This window comes from Myodes glareolus, chromosome 13 (genome assembly GCF_982192425.1).
Source record: "Myodes glareolus chromosome 13, mMyoGla1.1, whole genome shotgun sequence".
In the NCBI taxonomy this organism is placed as follows: Eukaryota; Metazoa; Chordata; class Mammalia; order Rodentia; family Cricetidae; genus Myodes; species Myodes glareolus.
The window spans coordinates 77066902-77087860 of NC_142038.1; the positions used below are offsets into that span (position 1 = coordinate 77066902).

General features: G+C 36.8%; 1 protein-coding gene and 1 pseudogene across 4 annotated transcripts in view; both read left to right on the forward strand.

Moving 5' to 3' along the window:
- Rock1 (Rho associated coiled-coil containing protein kinase 1) overlaps positions 1 to 20959 on the forward strand; it is a 147462-nt gene that overhangs the window by 13096 nt on the left and 113407 nt on the right. The gene's annotated exons all lie outside the window — the stretch shown is intronic.
- On the forward strand, positions 7471 to 8671 carry LOC148120065 (calnexin pseudogene; annotated as a pseudogene).

Here is a 20959-nt window from a genome sequence, read left to right on the forward strand (position 1 = left end):
GGATTTCTACTAGCTGCCTTCTAAGCCCTACAGTCAGTTTGTGTGGTTTTTCATTGCCCGAAAAACTACTAGGAGTGCATTTCCCCCTCTACAATGTGAATTACAGGGATAAAACTCAGGTTGCTAGGTTTTTTGGTGAGCATCTTTCCCTAATGAGGTGTTCATCTGACTAGGCAGTTTGATCTATTTTTGACTGATGGGAGGCTCTTCATGTTTTCATGTTTGTATGTGATCCTAATAATTTTTGACAGAGCATTTGTTTTTGTCATAAGATGCTGAGGTTCATCTTGCACATTTCTTTGTCCCAGGCTTGAAAATTAGTTACTATTCCAAGAAAATTTCCTTTTGATGATGTTTTGAATTCTCATTGCTACTGGCCTGCAGTTGTTTCTTGTCTTTATTTGGTCAGTAGAGCTTTAATTTTTGTTTTAATTTTTGAATTTTAACCAGTTTACTATTATTTAAACTATTTGGAAGTTATTTTCAGTATTTAGAAATTTCATCTTTTCTTCCTTTTTTTCTCTCCCTTTCCCTCAGTTCAAGATACAGTTGAGAAATTCTCATTTGTATATAGCATTTTTATCCTATTTTTTGTGGTTTTTGCCTTTTTTTAAAGAAAGAGTTTCTCTATGTGTAGCCCTAGCTGTTCTGAAACTAGCTCTGTAGACCAGCCTGGCAAAGAGATCTGCCTGTCTCTACCTCCCGAGTGCTGGGATTAAAGTGTCATCACTGCCTAGATTTTCTTTCCTAATTTTGCTTTAATTTTATTTATTTTCATTTTATTTTGTTTTTTTTTTTTTGAGATAGGACATTTCTGGGTAGCAGCCCTAGCCGTCCTGGAACTAGCTCTTGTAGACCATACTGGCCTCAAACTCACAGGCACCTGCCTCTGCCTCCTCAGTGCTGGGATTAAAGGCGTGCACCATCACTGCCTGATACAACTTTATTTTAGATTTATTTTTGTTTTATTTGTGTGTTTTGCTTGCATGTATGACTGCACTGTGTGTATGCATGGTACTCATGGAGGCCAGAGGTTGTTGGTTTCCGTGGAACTAGAATTATAGATGGTTATGAGCCACCTTGTGTGTACTAAGAATCGAATCTGGGTCCTTTGGAAGAGCAATCAGTGCTCTTAACTTCTGAGCTTTCTCCCTATTCCCCTATTTCGTGCTTTAAAATATTACTCTAGTAATTCGTTTTGTAAATTCAGACAAATACACATGTACTACTTGTATGTATAAATTTATACTCATATTTTTACCCTTTTCTGGCAAAGAAAAATAGCTTATATCAAACTGGAATGCATTTTTATTCTTTTTTGTAGCTGCACAGTGTACCATTTTCTGAATGTTATAGAAGTTTGAATGTAAATTGCTCCTATAATCTCACAGGGAATGGCACTAATAGGAGGTGTGACTTTGTTGAAGTGGGTGGGTATGGCCTTGTTGGAGGAAGTATTTCAAAGAGCAGGCTTTGAGGTTTCCTGTGCTCAAGATACTGCTCAGTGTCTCAGTCGAGTTCCTTTCGCCTGCATGATGTAGGGCTTCTTAGCTACTTCTCCAGCACCACACCTGGCTGCATGCTGCCATGCTCCCTGTCATGACGAAAATGAACTGAACCTCTGAAACTGGAAGTGAGCCTCCCAATTAAACGTTTTTCATTATAAGAGTTGCCATGGTCATGGCATCTCTTCACAACAATAGAAACCCTAACTAAGACATGTTAATGTTGTTTCTTCAGTCTCATTATCAGTGGATAGTGTGTATTAAGTTTTTGCTATTAGTAATATTGCATATAAGTTTTACCATTGTCATACATACATATATATGTATACATACTTGTGTTTACATACATATATACCTGGGCTTATAGAAGTTTACTGAAGAGAAATCCATTACTGACAGAGCTATTAGTTGATCACTTGTCCATTGACAATTTGGATCATTTATTCAGTGCTATATTAAATATTGCATTTCAGGATAGACTAACTCTAACAGCTCCTAAGTTGCCCAACAGTTTGAGAGTTACAGAATATTGAAACCCTTATTTGGAATACAGAGTGTTTGACTTCCAACTTCAAATTCCCTGTGGAACAATAACAAACCATTTTTTCATTTATATGCATAAAATACATTGCCTTTTCTTTTCTGCTTGTGCTATAAATTTAGTATTGGTTACCTATAACGTAACCTCAAACTTGTTAACAGTGGAAGGCTTAAACAAGAATGGATGCTGCTGGAATAATGCTACTTCCTTTGATGTGACAGATGACCATCCATCTTCACCCTCAGATGATTTCTTCTCATGTTAGAGCATGAGGAATGGTTTAATCTCATAATCCAGAGTGTCTTTAAAAGTTGATTGTTAGAAGTGAGATTGCAGGAGTCTGTTTTCTAGGAATGATGCTATTCCCATAGTAAGAAGTGAAAGTATCTATTGTCCTAACAGTAGCATATTTAACTTTCCAAATTTAGTAGGTGAGAAGTAGTATCTTAGTATAATTTCCTTTTACAACTAAAGTTAAACATATATATGTATATATTAGACATACATATATTTTACTTATATATGTATGTGTTTTGCTTGCATGTATGCATGTGTATTGCTTGCATGTCTGGTATCCTCAAATTGGAAGAGGTTGGAGTCTCTAAAATTGGAGTTAGAAATAATTGGGAATGACCATGTGGGTGCTGAGAACTGAACCAGGGTCCTAAGCAAATCCTCTTAATTGCTGAGCCATTTCTCCAGATCCATCTCTTCATATTTTATGGTCCATATTTTTATGAACTCTAAATTTTTTTTACTATTTTTGTCTAGCTTTACAACTTTCTTTCTGCTTATTAAGGGCTCTTTATATTAAAATCATATTCCCTTTTCTGTCATAAAAGACTGATAATTTTTCAGTTTATTATGTGCGTGATTTTGTTTATTTTACTTGATAATTTAAAAAATAATATTTGAATCACCTGTCTCTTGTTTCAGAATTTTGAATCATAATCCCCCAATCTGAGTTATACATGGATTCTTCCATATTTTCATTTAGTACTTCTGTTTTGATTTTTACATTTAGATCTCTGATCTCTTTTTAATTGTTTTGAACTATATAAAATTTCAGTTTCACCCAAATAGCTGTTTGATTATCTCCACAAGCCTTTTTTTTTTTATAAAATGCCCATCATGGTTCACGATAACTCTTTCTCCATAGGTTGCATTCCACATGTATTTGGGATTATCAAAACTGCAACAGTATAGTAGGGATTATCTCTAAACTGTAGCAATATAGAACTGGATTGTGCTGATTATTAAGACTGTGTGGCTGTGTTTTTTGTATTATATAATGGGGTCTTTAAAATTTTTATTTTTTAATAAGAGCCTCAGTAGGCCAGTCTGGCCCTGAACTTGCTATGTAGCTGTGAACTTCTGCCTCCCAAGAGTTGTGATTACAGGCATGGGCTACCACTCCTAACTATTAGGGCTCTTCTAACCATTGGTGTTTGAAAATTTACTAATCATTATAATATCTTGTTGTCTCATTTCTGAGATGGAGTGATGATGATACCTACTTTACACTCTTGTCATGAGGATGACCTAAACAGAACTGTCTTGACAAATGCTTGCTGGCCTAGGGAATTCATACTGTTATTTCCAAGACTGTAGGTATTATATAGTCAAAATCTGATTAAGAATCCAAAGCCTTGAATTTTAGTTTTTCCTTTAAATTGTAAATTGAAAAGCTGCAATATCTTCTATCGTTGAACCTTGGAATTTTTTGAGACTATAATAAAAAGTTCACTAATTCTAACCATTTTCAGTTATCTTCAGTAGTTTATTTAAATTGTCAACTGTTAAGATTTAAATGTGAAACTGAGCGGTCGTGGTGCTTGCCTTTAGTCTCAGCATTTGTGAAGCAGAGGGCAAGCTAGTATCTTAGAGTTAAAGACCAGACTAGCCTACAGTATGAGTTTCAGGACAGCCAGGGCTATTACACAGAGAAGTCCTGTCTTGAAAAATAAAATAAAATAAAGATTTAAATATGAAAATGCATAGCCCATGTGTTTAAGTCTTTGGTCCTCACCTGGTGGCATTTTTTTTTAAGTTTTTAAGGTCATATAACATGTGGACATGGGGTTTAGTTGGAAAATCTAGGGCAATAGAACAGGCTCAGCTTTTCTTCTGGTCAGTTCTCTGTGTCCTGATTGCTGTTGCTTAACCAGATTAAGCCATTACTACTGTTCTGATCTCCTGAGAAATGTATCCTTAATATTTGCCTGTAGGCAAGTCTCTGGGGGATTTTCTTGATTAATGATTGATGGGGAGGGCACAGCCCATTGTGATGGTGCCACTTCTGGACAGATGATCGTGGCTTGTATTAAAAAGTGGGATGAACAAGCTATGAGAAACAAGCTACTGGCTATGAGGAACTGAGTCAAAATAAAGCTTTTCTTCAGAAAGTTGCTTCTTTCAGTTATTTTATCAAGCAGTGAGAAGAGTAACTATGACTACTTCTTAACCACCCTGAACACAGCCCAAGAGGGTCAGACCTGGTTATTGTTTAGACTGGAGAAAAGTAACTACACCATCCTTGTCAAAACATTGTTTCAGTTACAGGAGTCTTAAGTCTTCACCACTTCTGTGATAGAAAAAATAAAATGTTTACCCAGTTTTTATCACTCACCTGCTCTAGTTGCTTTCTATTCCTGTGATAAATACCATGACCAAAAGCAGCTTGAGGAGGGAAAGGCTTATTTGGCTTACATACCCTGGTCACAGTTCATCACCAAAGGAAGCCAAGGCAGGATCTCAAGTAGAGCAAGAACCTAAAGACAGGAACTAAAACAGTCTCATAAAGAAATACTGCTTACTGGCTTGATCCTCATGGTTTGCATATCCTGCTTTTTTATACACAACCCAGCACTATCTGTCCAGGAGTGGCATCACCCTGGGATGTGCCCTCCCACATCAATCATTAGTCAAGAAAATGCCCTACAGACTTGCCTACAGACAAATCTTATGGATATATTTCTCAGTTGAGGTTACATTTTTTTCAGATGACTCTAGCTTGTATCAACTGACAAAAACAAACAAACAAACAAAAAACTAGACTCATAGTTGTATAGTGAGTAAGAGAATGAGTCTGGAATAGGATTGGTTCTGAATCCAAGGTTAGCCGCTTATTAGCTTTGGGATTTTGGACAAACTTCTTAGGAATTTTAAGATTCAAGTGTATCATCTTCAAATAAGATTAAGTATAGTTTTTCTTAGTACTGCTAGGAATGTTAGAAAGGATAATGCCTAGAAGTTCCTGATAATCAATATTAGCTATTATTGTCATTATTCATGTTGTTATTTATCTTATTATTTTGTCCTTGTGGAAAAGAACTTGGATTGATCAAATGAATTATTAATCTACCTCCCCATTCCACAGTTCAGCTTTTTATTTAGTTGTGTGATCTTGGGTAAATATCTAATTTATTTGAGCCTGAATATACATAGTTTATAAACTTGAGGATCGTGGTAATATTTCATAGTTTTAAATTATGCAGATGGAATGAATAGGTGTCAATAGTTACTTTTATCTGGTCTCTGTAGACAGAGAGTAGGCTGACTTGGAACTCATGGAACTCTTTATCAACCTTTTTCTGCCTCCTGAATGCTGGAATTAAGGGGTTGTGCCATCACACTGGCTGGTAACTTAAAATGTTCCTTGACATAATCATTGCTTTCTGTTACTGTTTCCTCCATCCAAGTCCAAATTTTAACTCAACCTTCTTGAACTAACAGGCTAATCTAGCAGTTTGCCAGTCATGATTAATACAGTATTTCTTTATCTCAATCCTACCTCTTTGCTTCGTCTTCATTTCCACCATTCCCCAGAATACACTGCTCTTCAGGCTTCCTATAGCATTTCATCTTGTTTTTACCATTCTACTCACATATTTCCAAGGCCTATTATTTTCTTGCCTTGAGTTCTTTTACCAGTTCTTTCATTTTTATATTTTCAGCCTCCATCATAACTGTATTGGACTTTTGTTTTAAGCTCTCACTATATCATATGAGTGTAGTTCAGAACTCATCTGTCATGTATGTGTCTGTTTTGTGTGCTAGTTTTACCTTTAATGAGAATTTGAAATCTTAGCTGAATTCTGAATATTAATTCTATTACTATTTGTGCATTATAAATAACTATCCTGTACATGCCTCACTCTTTCCTTTTCCTCTGAATTAATTTGTAGATGGTGAAACCAAACTTAAATTTTTGCATACAAAATTTATAGATTCAAAGAAAACTAATCTGATTAAACGTGAAGATTCAGTAGCTCTGTCTCTTCTCTCACTTTATATTGGCTTCATTCTTTTTCTGCAGACAGGGTTTAGTCACATATGAAAATACTGCTGCCCAGAGACCAGAGCATCACATCTAAACAGCTTTAGCTTTGATCACTAACTTCAAACTATTGACTGTCAAGTCTAGATCTCAGAAAGAAAAAAAAATCAATCGATTATGCTTGGTTGGGTGCCCACTGAACTAGACGAGGATCCCATGAGAATTATGGGAATGGCCAAACAGGTTTTAGGAAAACGACAGCAGTGGAGCAAGGTAGATGATACCATAGATGTTCATCTTAGATTCTTAGATGTTGGCTAAGTAGTTTAAACTCTCCTAAACTGCAGTTTTTCCAGGCTATAAAATGGAGTTAAGAAGAATGTTTCATAGTATAGTAATATTTTATTTGTATTTTAATAAACAAAGCTTAGCTGAAGACCAGAAGGTAAAACTAAGCCACTAGAGGCCAGGTAGTGGTGTCTCACACCTTTAATCCCAGTACTAAGAAGCCACACACCTTTAATTCCAGCACTAGAAAAAATATAAAGCAGAATGAGACAGGAACTCATTTTCTTTTTCAGTGTAACATGAGGGCTGGTGGCTTGCTTGTTGGGGTTTCTGTCCCGCCCGGTACCCCACAGCCGGCAAGCCCCAAATAAAATCACACAGAGATCTCTGTAATATAACTTACTGATTGGCCCATTAGGTCAGGCTACTTATTAGTTCTTATGACTTATCTTAACCCATTATTCTGAAGATTTCATAAAGGTGCAGCCACACCAGTTAGCAATAGAGGCTGGGCGGTGGTGGTTCATGCCTTTAATCCCAGCGCTATAGAGGAATATAAGGTGGGACTTGCTCTTTTTTTTTTTTTTTTTTTTTTTTTAGCCTTTCATATATTTCTTAGAGGTAAGAGCTATCTAATGACTTGACTGCGTTGCATTTCTGATCTTCAAGTTGAACTCCAGTATCTGTCTCTGGGTTTTTATTAATTGTGCTACATTTGATACACATTGTGGGGTTTGAATCCATGACCCTGCAGTTAAGAGTCATGCTCTACCGACTGACTTTAGCACAGGGCCCGGTGTGTGGGTGGGAGAAGGTGTGAGAGCCGCTAGTGGTCCCTGGGAGGCTTGAGGTAGATCATGGAAGGAAAGTGGATACTGTGTTTGCTGCTGGTCCTTGGAACTGCAGCTGTTCTGGCCCATGATGGACAGGATGATGGCATGATTGATATTGAAGATGATATTGATGATGTTATTGATGAAGTAGAAGATTCGAAATTGAAATTAAATACCAGCACTCCTCCATCTCCAAAGGTCACTTACAAATCTCCAGTTCTAACAGGGGAGGTTTATTTTGCTGACTCCTTTGACAGTTGATCTCTGTCAGGTTGCATTTTCTCTAAGCCAAAAAAAAAAAAAATGACACTGATGATGAAATTGCCAAATATGATGAAATGTGGGAGGTAGATGAAATTAAGGACACAAAGCTTCCAGGTGATAAAGGACTTATACTGATATCTTGGGTCAAGCATCATACCATCTCCGTGAAACTGAACAAGCTCTTTCTGTTTGATATTAAGCCTCTCACTGTTCAGTATGAGGCTAATTTTCAGAACGGAATAGAGTGTGGTGGAGCCAATGTGAAACTGCTTTCCAAGACCTTAGAATGCAACTTGGATCAATCGCATGACAAGACTCCCTAAGCTATTATGTTTGGTCCAGATAAATGTGGAGAGGACTACAAACTGCACTTCATCTTTTTTCTACAAAACCCCTAAAACAGGTGTTTATGAAGAAAAGCACACTAAGAGGACTGATGTAGAGCTTAAGAACTATTTCACTGACAAGAAAATGCATCTTTACACATTAATCTTGAACCCAGACAATAGTTTTGAAATATTAGTTGACCAGTCTATTATGAACAGTGGAAATCTGCTAAATGACATGACTTCTGCTATAAATGCTTCACGTGAAATTGAGGTCCCAGAAAATTGGAAGCGTGAGGATTGGGATGAAAGATCCATAATCCAGATCCAGATGCTGTCAAGCCAGATGACTGGGATGAAGATTCCCCTGCTAAAATTCCACATGAAGAGGCCACAAAGCCTGAGGGCTGGTTAGATGATGAACATGAGTATATCCCAGAACCCCTATGCAGACAAGCTAGAGGATTGGGATGAGGATATGGATGGAGAATGGGAGGCTCCTCAGATTGCCAACCCTAAATGTGAGTCAGCCCTTGGGTGTGGTGTCTGGCAACCCCACTTATAAGGGCAAATGGAAGCCTCCCATGATTGACAATCCTAACTACCAGGGAATCTGGAAATCAAGGAGAGAGTAGGTGGAGTCAAGGAAACACCATGTAGTTGCCAAAGGAGAAAGATGTCAAAACATTACCAGAAAGTCACAGCCTTGTGGTGATACATAGATGAATAGAAATGGGTTAATTTAAGATGTAAGAGCTAGCTAGGAATACACCTTAGCCATTTCCAAACAGTGTTGTAATTAGTATAGTTTCTATGTGATTATTCAGATCTGGGTGACCAGGAAATAAAAGCACAGTCTCTGTTTACATCATAGGTTGTGATGAGAATTATATGAGATAAACTTTGACATTTTTCATAGCTCTGTTTGAAACCTCAGAAAAACAGTGGTGTAACCTGATAAATAGTTGGCTTTTGGTCTCTTTTACCAACATGTCAAATTTACCTGGCCCGACTTGCAAAAGGTTTTTCCTGTGGGAGTTTATCTTGCTGTTTCAGATTACTAAAGGATCTTCTGACAGTACCCTACTCAGATGCATCTCCCATACCACCTATGGCCTTAAATAGAAGTAATTAACCTCATGAATCTCTTGGGCTTTTAGATTATTATCTTAGTGAAAACAACGAACTTGTTTTATAATAACATCATTCAACTCATTCATTTCCACTCTCTTCATCTTTGCTCTGTAACTATTGAAATATAGTGAGCTAAAAGGCTAAGGTCCTAGCATAAACACTTTTTACCTACCATTGGGAGTGTTTTGATTGCAAAAGTTTGAAAATTCAACTTTTTTATTGTATAAACAATAAAGAATATTACTTGAATAAGTCATAGGTAGATTTCATTTTCAGTTAACGTCTTTGATTCAGAACTCAGATGATGTGACAGGCTACTAGTTTTTCAAATCTGCGTCTTTGGTTTTTATCTCCTTTCATGGGTAGACAGCTTCTTGGGATTGCAAGATGATTGATTGTAATTGCTTCAAAATTGCTAAAATTCTTCTCTTTTAACTTTCAGTTAGAATTTCTAACTAATCAGACCAGCTCAGATCATGTGCCAGTATGTAAAACAGTGGTCAGAATACTAGCTAATGAGCTTAGGCCTGCTCATTTTCAGCACTTAAGAGTGAACCAGTTTACACCATGCCATTTTAGAGTTGGATAAGGGAAGGGTGGAAATTGGGAGTCCATGTAACCAAGAAAAAGAATTATCATGCTAGACAATCCCACATACCTTCCAAAGACCACCATTAAGACAACTCAAGTAGTTATTTTTTATATTTTTTGGAAATTACTTTTTAAAAGTTTAAATATTAAAATTTCTGACATTAGAAAAGGTATTTCTAATTAGTTCTAAGGACTGAATTGGAAACTACCAACTGGGATCTTTAATGCTGCTTTGTGTGCTTTGTGTTCTTTTGGATGACATGGTAAAGGATTTCCAAATGCTTATTATTGATCAACTGCCTCAGAACCAAATACATTTAACAAGTGAGAACTAGCATGACAGAGGTAGTGTAGTGGAATTTGTATTCTTAGGTATGTATGGGTTGCTAGATATTATGCCTCCTGCATCCCTCGGGAAACTGCTGGTAGGAAATCAAAGTAAATCAAAGTAGGAATAAATAGAAAAAAGTCTTGCCTTCCATTTAAGATACTCTTTTTAAAAGAGAAAAGCAGTTAATCACTATACTATGTTGAGGAGGATTAACTTTTTCTGTTGGCAGAAATGATTGACTTGTTTGGTTTTTGCTTGTTAGATCTATTTTTCTTTTGTTTTGTTTGATAATCAAAGTTGATACAGAATCCAGGCAAAGGAAATAGATCTGACTTATTTTGTGTGTGTATGCTCATGCATGTGGTTAAATGTATATGGGTGTGTGTTGCGGGGAGTCAAGACAGTTTGACAGGAGTCAGTTGCCTCCTACCATGTGAATTCCAGGGATCCAACTCAAATATCAAAGTCTTGGTGGCAAGCACATTTATCTGCTGAGTTCAACTGCTGTCCCTGGATCACATTTTTTTGAGGGGGGATAGGGAGTCATTTTATATCAAATCTGAATAAAATGATTCTTTCATTATTACATTTCTTTAATTCCTGTTATTTTGTCTACCATAAGAAAAGGACTTGTTTTCTTTATTACACTTGTTTATTCATTGACTCATTGATTTTTGTCTCTGGAATTGTTTAATGTGAAAAGGTTATACAAGAATAGTTTACTATATGTAAACAAATATTTTCACAAAATGAAGAGATTAGAAATTCTTAGATTATGTTTTTTCTTTAATGAAAACGTACTTAGACTATTTAAGACCTTGGTTTCTGAGCTACTATATTTTGTGATACTGATGCTGTTCAGGTAAGCCCATGCAAACAGGTATTTGATTGTATTGTTTATAGATGTGTTGCTTGTTCTCGGAGCAGTTCCTGGCCCATTGTAAGTTATATTATTTTGTGTTATTTCTGTCATTCCCAACTCTTGCAATGTTTCTGAACTTCAAATGAAAGTTTACAAGCTAGTAATGCTCATTTTTTATAAGATTTATCACATTTATTTAATCTTTACAATGGTTTTATGGATTAAGTGAAACATATTATTACCACATTGTGAATACAATTACACCTCAGAAAAGGTTGAGCTACCTAACAGCATATATATAGCTAGTAAGTGCAGACTTGCTGATATTTAGTATGTAGTCCAGCAAGAAGAATATAACAATTTAATGTGCCTCAAAGATAAGTAATTTCTGTGGGGTAGTAGGAAAGAATACTTGGCACACAGAATGCAATAAATGAAGAATTTTTGAATAAAATAGGTATCTAAAATTTTGAGTGGCAAGGGGAGATAAGAATTCATAGGGAAAAGACCTTAACAAATATTTATTGACAGGGTTGTGGAAATAAGTCCTGTGATACTTTATCTTAGAAACAGTAATCACAAACGTGATCACACGAGGGACTGGTGAGAGATGGGTCAGTGGGTAAAAGCAAAGTCTGATGACCTGAGTTTTCATGGTGGTGAGATCTGACTCCCATAAATTGTCCTCTGACCTCCACAGATATACCATGGTGTGCACACACTAATGAGTAATAAATAAAATTTAAAAACATTGAAAAATATGAGATGAGGAGTAAAGGTGATATTTGTCTGAACCCGCGGTATATTATGAGGTTAAGACAGTTGCCTACTGAGAACTGAGCTGGCTGTGGAAACAGCAGGAGAGAATCGAGTGGAAGAAAGGCAGTGACCAGGCCTGAACATTGTAGAGAAACAAATAGCTGTCATGTCTGTGTAATTACCTTGAAAAACCCTTGTACCAAGGATGTGGATATGTGTGCCATCTCCGGTGCATTGACTCAGTCAGAGCAGCCACATGGGGTGGTTTTGTACTTCTGTTGATTTGTGTTCCGTGAGGTTCTTCTTTACTAGGTGTCCTTTACTAGAGCTCCAGTAAAGCTGTTTTGCAGATAGAAAAGTTTCAAGGAGATAAAGCTTTTGGTGTGGATACAGCCATTGTCATTTAAGGAAGTTGTGGTATTGGCAAAAAGAATTGGAGCAATGTACTGCGGTACTCAACTACTCAGTTTGTGTTCTGTGTTCTCAAATGGTTGACATTAGGCCTTAAGTGACATTCTATAACTTGGATGTACGAACAAGCAAAGATTTGAATGTGGAGGTTTGCAGACTATCTGATAATCTATAAGGGTTAATTTTGTTGCTTGTAAAACTTGTCTTCTGGAGTGTAGGCTTAGGTCATCTGCCATCACTAGCCTTTGACCATTCTGTGAATGAATTTTCTGTTACATCGAGTGATGATTTTCCTTGCTATGGTTTGTTGACTTCATTTGCTTCTCTGACATTGGTTATGTATGAATCATGACTGTTATTGCTGAAGGTATTCATTATATAGATCCTGAAAATTCAAATTTAGGATGATCCTGGCTTCCTAGTAAGATGACATGATGAATGCCAGTTTATAAATTCCTGTTTATCCTGGGGAAAACAACTAGACTTTTAAACACCCAGATAAACACACACACACACACACATTCACAAACCACCTACTAAAACATGGATTTGTGGTGTCTGTAAAGTAAGACACCACTTTAAGTAAGCTATGAAGCATGAAGCGGTGTTGTGAAGAAGAATAATGGTGAAGAATTATGGGATAATGATTAATGACACCATCATGCATACCATGCAATATTAAATAATAGTAATACATTACCAAATTTCGGTAAAATAAAATAAGGAGTACCTTAGTTTTCTTTTATTGCTATGACCAAACACTATGACCAATAGCAACTTGGAAGAAGGAAAGGATTTTTTTTTTCAGCTTGTTGTAGTTGGTCATTGAGGGAAGTCAGAACAGGAATGAAAGCAGGAACTTGAAAACAGGAACTAGGCCATAGTGGAACTCTGCTTACTGGCTTGCTCTTCAGACTCATGTTTAGATAGATACATTTCTTAGAGCACCCTCTGTGGACCACCTGCCCAGGTGTGGCACTGTCCACAGTGTACTGGGCCTTCCCACATTAATCAAGAACATGCCCTATAGACTTGCCTACAGGGCAGACTGATGAATCCATTTTCTCATTTGAGGCTCCTTTTTCCAGATAATGCTACTAGCTACTGTCTATCTGACAAAAACAAAAAACTAAGCACAGGGGATGATTATGGGAAAAGTTAATATTGTTTTATTTGGTAAAGAGTTTACTGTCGTACACTGAACAGTTATCAGGGTCTTAGAATAGGACAAAAGATTCACCACAAAGAGGGAACTTGCTGGGGGGTGGTGAGAGTGGGCATCATTCAAGTATAAGGAAAAGATGTATATTTTAGGAAGAGATAATGGTCCTAAGACAGAATTGAACATTTATTTGTTGAAGTTAACAGTTAAGTATGTGGTTATGTGTAGGCTTGTTTGTATGAATGTATCAATTGGCAACACCTATGTTGACTAGGTATTGGAAACTTTTATATGTGACTATGAGCTTGACTACCTTGTCTGTGTGTGTTTGAGACTGGGTCTCTCTGTCTAGTCATGACTATCCAAGACTGTCTTCAAACACATAGAAGTCCTTCTTCTGCTCATTGAATTGCTGGGATTAAAGGTATGTACCCTGTATACCATGCCCAGCTTTAACTGCTTTTCATACTTAAATTGGGGTGACATTAGTAAGTATTATTTGTCTCTATTGTGTAGTAAAATGTATCAGCATTTTAGAAGAGCCAAGTGAGTAAGCCAGCATAAATGTTTGATATTATAGAATTATTTTTGAATAAAATGATCCATTCAAAGTACAGAGTGGAAATTTCAAGAGATGCCATTTGACTTAGAGTTGGGAATTTTCACAGTAATTTGGAAAGATTATTGAAATACTATTAAAATATTATTTCTAGCTACATATGTTCTTGAAGTTGTGTTTTCACATTTCAATCAAGACAATGTATTCTAACAGGTTGCATGTGAAAGTAAATATTGAGAATCTGTCTCTTTCCTTTTTTTTTTTTTTGAAGTATTTTTTAAAATTAGAAGTGGTCTCACAAAGTCTTCATAAAGCCTTGACTGTTTTGAAACTTACTCTGTAGACCAGTCTGGCCTCAAACTCATAGAGAGCCACAACCTCTGTTCCTGGGTAAATGATTCCTTTTTTTTTTAAATTTTTTTTTTATTTTTATTTTCCTGTTAAACTGAAAGTTAAAGAAAAGATTGGTGGGTCTGGGGATTTAGCTTAGTGGAAGAGTACCTTCCTAACATGGTTATATTTAGGAAGTGGTCTACTGTGCCAATGTGTTCAAGGGTACTTCCCACTTTCTCTTCTGTGAGGTTCTGTATCGTTGGTTTTATGTTGAGGTCTTTGATCCATTTGAACTTGAGTTTTATGTATGGCAATAGATATGGGTCTATTTGCATTCTTCTACATGTCAACATCCAGTTATGTCAGCACCATTTGTTGAAAATGCTTCTCCCCCCATTTTATAATTTTAGCTTCTTTGTCAAAATTCAGGTATTCATAGGTATGTGGATTGATATTTGGGTCTTCAGTTTGATTCTATTGATCCATGTGTCTGTTTTTATGACAGTACCAAGCAATTTTCATTACTGTAGCTTTATTGTAGAGTTTGAAGTCAGGAATGGTGATGCCTCCAGAAGTTCCTTTATTGTATAGGATTGTTTTAACTATCCTGTTTTGTTTTGTTTTTCCATATGAAATTGAGTATTGTCCTTTCGAGGTCTGTGAAGAATTTTGATGAGATTTTGATGGGTATTGCATTGAATCTGTAGGCTGCTTTTGTTAAGATTATTGTTTTTAATATTTTAATTTAACTTATTCAAGTGCAAGGTCTTTTCATTTTCTGATGTCTTCTTTGATTTCTTTCTTCAAAGACTTAAAGTTCTTGTCATACAGGTCTTTCACTTGTTTAGTTAGAGTTACCTGATGTCGCAGGGCGATTGGTAATGAAAAATCCCCAGACTATCTTAATACAAAATATACAGCTTTAATAAACAGAAGGAAGACTTACACCAGCTTACACCAGAATCCAAACGATCCGTCCAGACGCAGGAGCGAGCGAGAGAGAGAGAGAGAGAGAGAGAGAGAGAGAGAAAGCGAGAGAGAGAGAGAGAGAGAGAGAGAGAGAGAGAGAGAGAGAAAGCTAACGTTTATAGGTAAACTTTAGCCTAAGGGTGACACGCCCCATGAACAGAATGTGCTTGGCTGAACTCTCCTATCAGTCACCCCCAAGATATTTTATGTTATTTGTGGCTATTGTAAAGTGTGATGTTTTCTCTGATTTCTTTCTCTGCTCATTTATCATCTCTATATAGGAAGGCTATTATTTTTTTTTTTAATTTGAGTTAATCTTGTATCCATTACTGAACAGGAGTTCCCTGGTAGAATATTTGGGGTCACTTATGTGTACTATCATATTATCACAAATAGTTAAAAGTTTGACTTCTTTTCCGATTTGTATCCCCTTGATCTCCTTTTGTTGTCTTACTACTCTAGCTAAAACTTCAATTAATATATTGAATAGATATGAATAAAATGGATAGCCTTGTTTTGTTCCTGATTTTAGTAGGATCGCTTTGAGTTTCTCTCTGTTTAATTTGATATTGGCTTACTGTATATTTAATGCCTTTATTATTTAAAGGCATTTTAAACATTTAAAGTTTAGGTATGTTCATTGTATCCTTGCTCTCTCCAAGACCTTTATCATAAAGGGGTGTTGAATTTTGTCAAAGAAATTTTCAGCTTCTAATGAGATGTGGATTACACTGACAGATTTTTTTGTATGTTGAACCATGCCTGCATCTCTGGGATAAAGCCTACTTGATCATGAATAATTTTTCTGATCTGTTCTTGCAAGTATTTTATTGAATATTTTTCTTCACTTATTTATTTATTTATTTATAAATAAAAATTTCCACTTCCTCCCCTGCTGCCAATACCCTTCCTCTCCCCCCACTCCCTCTCCTCCTCCCTCTCCAGTCTTAAGAGCAGTCAGGGTTTCCTGCCCTGTGGGAAGTCCAAGTTCCTCCCCCCTCCCTCCAGGTCTAGGAAGATGAGCATCTAAACAGACTAGGATCCCCAAAAGCCAGTACATGCAGAAGAAACAAGTCCCAGTGCCATTATCAATGGCTTCTCAGTCAGCCCCCATGTCAGCCACATTCAGAGAATCCTGTTTGATCACATGCTTGTTCAGTCCCAGTCCAGCTGGCCTTGGTGAGCTCTCATTAGATCAGTCCCCTTGTATCAGTGGGTGAATGCACCCCTTGCGGTCCTGACTTCCTTGTTCATGTTCTGCCTCCTTCTGGTCCTCATTTGGACCTTGGGGGCTCAGTCCAGTGCTCCAATGTGGGTCTCTGTCTCTATCTCTATCCATCATCGGATGAAGGTTCCCTCTGATCCTGACTTCTTTGCTCACGTTCTCCCTCCTTCTGCTTCTCATTTGGACCTAGGGAGCTAAGTCCAGTGCTCCAATGTGGGTCTCTGTCTCTATCTCCATCCATCGCCAGATGAAGGTTCTATGATGATATGCAAAATATTCATCAGTATGGTTATGGGACAAGGCCAGTTCAGGCACCCTCTCCTCTGCTGCCCAGGGAACAATCTGGGGATCTCTCCTTATGCTGGAGAGGATGTGGAGTGAGGGAAACACGCATCCGTTGTTGGTGGGAATGCAAACTTGTGCAGCCACTGTGGAAATCAGTGTGGTGGTTTCTCAGGAAACTGGGAGTCAACCTCCCTCAGGATCCAGCAATTCCACTCTTGGGAATATACCCAAGAGATGCCCTATGATACTACAAAAGCATTTGTTCAACTATGTTCATAGCAGCACTATTTGTAATAGCCAGAACCTGGAAACAACCTAGGTGCCCCTCAATAGAAGAATGGTTAAAGAAGGTGTGGAACATATACACATTAGAGTTTTACTCGGCGGTAAAAAACAATGACATCTTGAATTTTGCATGCAAATGAATGGAAATAGAAAACGCATTACTGAGTGAGGTAACACAGACCAAAAAGGAGGAATATGGTATGTACTCACTCATAAGTGGATTCTAGCCATAATTAAAGGTCTTTGAGCCTATAATTTGTGATCCTAGAGAAGTTAAATAAGATGGTGAACCTGAAGAAAATCAATAGTTATCTTCCTGGATATTGGAAGTAGACAAGATTGCCAGGCAACCTTGGGTGCACGGGGGCGGGGGTGGTGGTGGGGGGGTGGATGTAAGGGGAGATGGGTAGAGAGAAGGGAGAAGGGGAGGATTCGGAATAGCTTGGGGGAATGGGACGGTGCGGGGGGGGGGGGGAAGGAAGGATGGATATGGGAGCAGGGAAGTATATATCTCAACTAAGGGAGCCATTTTAGGGTTTGCAAGAGACTTGATTTTATTGAGTATTTTTGCATCAATGTTCATCAGTGAGATTGGTCTGTAATTCTCTTTCTTAGTTGTGTCTTTGTGTGCTATGGGCAGCTGTGACCTCGTAAAGTTTGGCAGTATTCCCTGTGTTTCTATCGTGTGAAACAATTTGAATAGTATCAGTGTTAGCTCTTCTTTAAAAATCTGGTAGAATTCTGTGCTGAAATCATCTGATCCTAGGGTTTTGTTTTTGTTTTTTGTTTTTTTTGGGGGGGGAGTTGAGAGACTTTTGATGGTTCTGTTTCTATTTCCTTAGCGGTTATAGGTTTATTTAATTTGCTTACGTGGTCTTGACTTAATTTTGGTATGTGATACTTATTCAGAAAATTGTACATTTCTTTCAAGATTTCCAATTTTGTGGAGTCCAGATTTTTGAAGTGTGACTTCCTGTTTCTCTGGGGATTCCCTTTGTGTCTGTTGTTAATATGCCTTTTTCATTTCTGATTTTGGGTTAATTTGGGTATTCCTGCCTTTTGGTTAGTTTGGATAAAGGTTTGTCTATTTTGTTGATTTGTCTAATTGATTCTTTGTATTGTTTCCTTTGTTTCTATTTTGTTGATTTCAGCTCTCAGTTTTGACTATTTCCTGAATGCCTAGTCCTCTTGGGTGAGTTTCCTTCTTTTTATTTTAGAGCTTTCAGGTGTTCTGTTAATTTAATAGTTTGGGATTTTTCCAGCTTCTTAGCACTGCTCTCATTATGTCCTATAAGTTTGGATATGTTGTGCGATCATTTTCATTGAATTTTAAGAAGTCTTTTAATTTATTTCTTTATTTCTTCCTTGACCCGATGGTAATTCAGTTGAGCATTGTTCAGTTTCCATAAGTTTGTGGGCTTTCTGCAATTAATAGTGTTGTTGAATTCTAACTATAAACCATGATGGTTTGATAAGACACGGGTTTATTCTAAATTTTTTTTTGTATTTGTTGAGATTTGCTTTGTTACTGAGTATGTGATCGATTTTTGAGAGTGTCCCACGAAGTACTGAGAAGGTATATTCTTATGTGTTTGGGTGAAATGGTCTATAGATGTTTATTAAGCCCATTTGAGGCGTAACATCTGTTCTCTTATTTCTCTGTTAAGTTTCTGTCTGGCAGACCTGTCCAGTAGTGAGAGTGGGGTGTTGAAGTCTTCCACTATTAGTGTATGGGGCTTGATGTGTGATTTAAGCTTTAGTAATGATTCTCTTACATATATGGGTGTCCTTGTATTTGGGGCATATATATTCAGAATTGAGACTTCATGTTGATGGATTTTTCCTGTGATGAATATGAAATGATCTTCTTCATCTTTTGACTAATTTTAGTTCGCAGTCTGTTTTGTTAGATATTAGGATAGCCACTGTTTCTTAGGTCCATTTGATTGAAAATTTTTCCCAATCCTTTACTCTGTATAATCCCTTTGTAGTTGAAGTGTGTTTCTTGTATGCAGCAGAAGGATAGATTGTATTTTTGTATCAAATCAGTTATGCTGTGTCTTTTTATAGGTGAATTGAGTCCATTGATATTAAGGGATGTTAATGACCAGTGCTTGCTAGTTCCTGTTACTTTTGTTTTTGTTGTTGTTCTTGGTGGTGTGTGTCTATGTGTTTCTCTTCTTTGGGATTTGCTGGTGTGTAATTGATTATCTATTGCCTATGGGTGTAACTGACTTTTTTTGGTTGGAGTTTTTCTTCAAGTACTTTCTGTAGGACTGGATTTGTGGATAGGTATTGATTAAATCTGGTTTTGTCATGAAATATCTTGTTTTCTTTATCTATGTTGATTGAAAGCTTTGCTGAATATAGTTAGTAGTCTGGGCTGGCATCCATGGTCTCTTTAGTGTCTGAATGATGCCTGTCTAGGACCTGCTGGCTTTCATTGTTTCCATTGAGAAGTTAGGTGTACTTCTGATAGTTCTGTCATTATATGTTACTTGGCCTTTTTCCTTTGCAGCTTTTAATATTCTTTCTTGATTCTATATGTTTAGTGTTTTGATTATTATGTGGCAAGGGGACACTTATTTTTGGTTCAGTCTATTTGGTGTTCTATAAGCTTCTTGTATTTTCATAGGCATGTCCTTCTTTAAGTTGAGAAAGTTTTCTTCTATGATTTTGTTGAAAATATTTTCTGTGCCTTGAGCTGGACTTCTCCTTCAATTCCTACTATTCTTAGGTTCAGTGTTTTCATGGTGTCCCATATTTCCTGGATATTTTTTGTTAAGAATTTATTATATTTAACATTTTCTTTGACCGATTAATCTATTTCCTCTATTGTATATTCACTGCCTGAGAGTCTCTCTTCACTCTCTTGTATTCTGTTGTTTATGCTTGCATCTGCAGTTCCTGATCTTTTACTCAGATTTTCCATTTTCAGATTTTCCTCAGTTCGTGTTTTTTTTTTATTACCTCTATTTTAGTTTTCAAGTCTTGAATCATTTCTTTCACCTGTTTGATGTTTGTTTTAAAAGAATTTGTTGATTTCTTCCAATTTTTTGACTGTCTTTTCCTCCATTTCTTTAAGGGAATTTTTCATTTTCTTCTTAAGGGCCTCACTCTTCATAAAGTTATTTTCAAGGTCATTTTTTTTCTGCGTTGGAATGTTCAGGTCTTTCTATTGTATAACCACTAATTTCTGATGGTACTGTTTTGTACTTTATATTGTTGACTGTATTCTTACCCTGTTTACCCATCTTTTCCTCCAGTCTGAACAGGTGGAACCTGTGTTTAAGGTGGTCCTTTTTTCTCCAATTGGTGTAGTTGGGAGTGTGGCTCTGTGGAATGCTCCTTCAGGTGTAGGCAGAACAGACCTTCAGTGATCATTCCTTGAGGTGCCTACAGTCCCAAAGCTCAAATGGTCGTTCCTGCTGGTGTTAGTGGGGCTGAGGTTCCAGTGTTGGATAATTTCTGGAGACCCCTGCTGTTGTCATGCACCACCACATTGCTGACGCTTTTTGGTCTAGCCCAGCCACCGCACCGCTGCTAATGCTTCCGTTATCATTCTTTTTGTATGTTGTTGATCTACATTTGTACTTAAGAGCCAAATTCTCAAAAGATACTTTCTTGTAGTTTTCTTTTGTACTTCATCTGACTGTGATATCAGGCTATTTGGCTACATTGAAAGTACTCTTCTTTTTGTTTTCTAGGAGAGATTCTCTGTTAATTCTTTTTAAGGTTTGATAGAATTCTCTAGAGAAATCATCAGGCCTTAGAAATCTTTTTCTTTCTTTTTGGTAGGAGTTATACTAATTAATGTATTCATATTGAGTTACTTTTAGTTTGTTCTTTTCAAAAGGAATTGTTGGCTTCATCAAACATGACACATTTATGTGTAGTTTTTAAATTTATTTCTGTGTTACATTTCTTGTATTTTAAAGATCTTTTGTGATCGCACCTATTTCATTTCTCATACTATTACTTTGTGTTGTTTGCTTCTGATAAGCTTGCTCAGTTGTT